Source organism: Nyctereutes procyonoides, unplaced genomic scaffold (assembly GCF_905146905.1).
Source record: "Nyctereutes procyonoides isolate TBG_1078 unplaced genomic scaffold, NYPRO_anot_genome, whole genome shotgun sequence".
Lineage (NCBI taxonomy): Eukaryota > Metazoa > Chordata > Mammalia > Carnivora > Canidae > Nyctereutes > Nyctereutes procyonoides.
In genome coordinates this window covers 55,020,227-55,024,618 of record NW_026575140.1, presented here as the reverse complement: position 1 = coordinate 55,024,618, position 4,392 = coordinate 55,020,227, and the positions used below count along the sequence as shown (strand labels likewise).

Sequence of the window (4,392 nt, the reverse complement as noted above, 5' to 3'; positions counted from 1 at the left end):
TTCTGGAGCGCAAATAGAGGGTGTGATGGGATATTTGCACAGGATCTCCAGCCATTACCTGCTTCTTCTGATCCATGTGTAGATAAATGGTGTGGTTAAAAGAAGTCTGAACTATGTCTCTGGAAGTTTTACAGCTCTGAGACGGACTCTGAAGGGTTGGAGATACAAATAGTGTTTCATCTTTTCTTTCCTTTCCTTTTCTCTTCTCTTCTTTTTAAAGATTTCATCCACTTATTAATGAGAGATCCAGAGAGAGGCAGAGACACAGGCAGAGGGAGAAGCAGGCTCCCTGCAGAAGACCTGATGCAGGACTCGATCCCAGGACCCCAGGACCATGACCTGAGCCAAAGGCAGACACTCAACCTCTGAGCCACCCAGGCGTCTTGGCGTTCCATCTTTTCATTCAGTGGATGCCTGTGACTTTGGAAGAGAGAGGAAGGGATATTGGGAGTGAATAGCTGGCGATGTTGATGGTGTTGAAGAGGATTTTCTTTTCCTGGCAAGAGGCCAACACAGTGGAATATGAGGCTACTGGCAAAGGACAGGGTGCCACAAAGTTAGGGAAGAATGTGCTTGGCAGGAGATTTCTCAATGCTACCAGAGGGCACTGAAGAAAAGATTGTTATGGGACACAGATTGGACAGCTGTTGTTTCTGTCTGCTTAGCATCCATTTGCCATCTTCCTTCAAGAGCTTCTTTATCTTTGGGGAGAGACCATCCATCCTCAACTCATAGACTATGTGGCCAAAGAGGGTCGATCTCATCCTTTGGCACAAAAAAAATGTCTACCAAAATCTCAACGACTGTTTCAGAGGTAGCCACATGACACTATCTGGACCAATGAGAGTTGTTGCTGGCAATTTGCTTAAATAATTGGGAAGGAGGTACGCTTTCTTTCTCTAGTCAAGCAGCTAAGATGGTCAATTATCTGTTTCGAGCTGCTGAATGCCACCTTGTTTAATGAGACCAAGAATGAAGCTGCACATAGCAGAAAGGTGAGCCTGATGACAGAGAGAGAGAAACTCCTGAAAACATCACAATAGCTAGAGTTAGCCATACCTGAAGCTAACCCTACCCTTGGACTTTTCAATTATGCATGTCAATATTCCCCTCTCCCCCTCTGGTTTACTGTAGTTTCAGTTGACTTACTACCACTGATGGTTGAAGAGAAAGTGGAAGACAGCCTTTGTAAAACGGTCCAAAAGAGGGTGATAGAGACAGTGTCATTATTCTTGGGCAAAAATAGAGAAGGCTGGACTTTATGGCCTTATATCCCTATCTCCCAATGCAAAGGGTTTAGCGAATGGATAAGGCAAGATTTTCATGTTCCTGAAAGAAGCAAAATATAATATCATAAGCATTACTGTCACTTGGAGGCGATTCATAACAAAGCTGTGCCAGTGGAAGGGTGTATGTTACTTAAAAGACCCAAACCTAGGGTGTCTGGGTGGTGCAGTTGGTTGAATGTCCGATTCTGGGTTTCAGTTCAGTTCATGATCTCAGGGTCATGGGATCAAGCCCTACAATGGGTTCCAAGTGTGGAGTCCACTTGAGATTTTCTCTCTCCCTGTCCCTCTGCCCCTCCCTTACATGCTGTCTCTCTCCTAAAATAAATAAAATATTTTTTAAAAAAAGATGCAAGCCTGATAGAAAGAGAAAAGTGTGTAGCATCTCCTGCAAAGAAGATATGTCCATCAGTTGGAGCATTTTGGGGTCAGGGCTGACAAGGAGAACCACAGACACAAGACCCCACTCCACCCCCACCCCACCCCCCCCAGGCCAGAGGAAGCTTACAGAGGATGCTTTCCTAACACATATCACAAATATCACAAAACAGGGTTTTCACGGGGAATTCCACTCACCCAGACATAAGCTGGAATTCTTTTGCTAAAGCTTAGAACATCTGATAAATTACCAACTTACTTTGCTAACAGTTTCTCAGAACATAGGAGTTGGAAGGAAGTATTCTTTTAAATCTTTAAAAAATAAATTTTATTTATTTATTTGAGAGAGCGCATGCATAGGAGGGGGAGGGGCAGAGGCAGAGGGAGAAGCAGACTCCCCACTGAGCAGGGAGCCCAACGTGGGCCTCGATCCCAGGACCCTGAGATTATGACCTGACCCAAAGGCAGGCGCTTAACCAACTGGCAGCCACCCAGATGCCCCTGTTCTCTTAAATTTTTTTAATTTTTTCATTTTCCTCCTTGAACATGAAAGGAAGACATCCCTTTTGTTGAAAATTTGATAAGGTGGTGGGTACAATAGCAGCCGTTCATACATCAATTTCCCAGATACAAGTAATGGGACTTGTCTGCCAGATGCTGGCCAAATATTTTGTAAATAGACTCTTTTAATCTCCACCACAATTTTAAGAAGTACATTCCTGCCTGAGCCTCATTCCACAGATAAGGCAACAGAGGTTGAGCAAAGCTCAAATAAATTCCCGAAACCAGGTTGGTATTCTAGCCAGGATTTGAACTCAGCCATCTGGCTCCTAACCACTACATTATGTTATGCATTTCCTTCCATTTATGTAAATTCCTCATTTTATTGTATGCTTATCATTTTATGGCTTTTTTAAAAAAGATTTTATTTCTTTATTTGAGAGAGAGACAGAGAGCGAGAGAGGGAGCATGAGCAGGGGGAGGGGCAGAGGGAGAGGAAGAAGCAGCCTCCTCACCAAGCAGGGAGCCCGATGTGGGACTCGATCCCAGGACACTGGGCAGATGCTTAACCAATTGAGCACCCCCAGAATACCCCTTGTGGTTTGCTTTTTCTTCTTCTTCTTTTTTTAAAATAGTTTTTTGGTTTGTTAGTTTGTTTTTTAGTAGGCTCCACAGCCAACTTGGGGCCCAAACTCATGTTCCTGAGATCAAGAGTCGTATGTTCCACTGACTGAGCCAGCTAGGCGCCCCTCTTTTTCCCCTTCTACTTGATTTCATAAGACAAGATTTTTCCTACTTTGTTTAAAACTCTTAATTAAAAAAATTATTTAAATTCAAGTTAGTTAACATACAGTGTGTTACTACTTTCAGGGGTAGATTCAGTGATTGATCAGTTGCTTATAACACCCGGTGCTCGTTACATCAAGTGCCCTCCTTAATGCCTATCACCTAGTTACTCCAACCCCCAATCTTATTTTTTTTTAATTAAAAAAAGTACACACATGTAGAATAGAGAGACTAATCCAAGGCAAGCTCAGGAACCCATCACACGGCTTCAACAATTAGCAAGCAATCTTGTTTCCTCTGTCCGCTCCCTACTCCATTATCTAAAGCAAATTGCAGACAGCACTTTATTTTATCTGTACAGACTCCAGTATGCAATTTTAGTAATTTCTCTCTTTCTTTTTCTTTTTCTTTTTTATCTCGTATCTCCTCAGGAAACCACAGCACTATTGAGTGACCATTACATCCTATAGAGAATTTCAATATTTGGTCACAGTGTTAAGAGCTCTTGGCTTCAGCCCCCCAAATTCCCTCTTTGAAATGACCTAAGTAATTTCTTAATATTATCAGAATTCAGTCTGTGCTCAAATTTTCCCCATGTGAACATTACTGTAAATGTTCTCCTTGATTTGGTTCTGAGGACACATCAGGAAGAATTGGTGGGTGGTGTGGAAAGCTTGAACCAAGTGCGAGACAGTGAACTAACAAAGATGTACCCCAAATGGAGGAAACCAGATTTCCAAAAGTTCAGTAGAAAGAAATACATCCGACTCCATCTCGCGCCTCGCTGTCCAATGTGGTAGCACTAACCACATGTGGCTGCTTGCATTTAAATTATTTAAAATATAGTTTTAAAGTCAGTCCCTCAGTTGGCACCAGCCACTTTTCCAGTGTTCAGTGGCCATGTGTGATTGGTGGCCGTCATATTGGATAGGGCGGACAGGACATTTCCACCATTAAGGAAAGTTCCATTGGACAGCTGGTCTAGAGACAAAGAAGAAATGAATGGTACTTACAAGAGGCAAGAGACACTAAACAATTTTTTAAAAATCTGCATTTATAATCGTGGAAGGTCTTGGAAGAGGGCAGCATGCGTACATGGGGAACTTGACCAACTTAATATTCGAGAGGCAGTCGGATACATGCCTCAGGTCTCACTGCTCATTTAACAGTTTTAATTGAACAATCTCCACTTAGCCTTATGCCAACAAGAGGTTTGCTTTATTTTTAAACTAACTTCCTTTTCTAAAGAAAGAAAGAAAGAAAGAAAGAAAGAAAGAAAAAGAAAGAAAAGAAAAACCCTATTCATGCTCAGCAGTGGAAAAACTGAAGTTAGCCCAGTCTTATAAATATCAGCTATGTCCAGCTACTTCCAGTTTAAAATAGTTTCATTTCGAGAACACATTCTGGCATATTCAGGTTGGTATTTTCTATGACAGTCCAG

At 42.2% G+C, this 4,392-nt stretch overlaps 1 non-coding gene across 1 annotated transcript; it reads right to left on the bottom strand.

Moving 5' to 3' along the window:
- Window positions 1-3,366: 3,366 nt before the first annotated feature.
- On the bottom strand, window positions 3,367-3,495 carry LOC129497980 (small nucleolar RNA SNORA25). Its single transcript, XR_008662026.1, has one exon. It is a non-coding gene; the product is annotated as a small nucleolar RNA SNORA25 (small nucleolar RNA).
- Window positions 3,496-4,392: the final 897 nt, after the last annotated feature.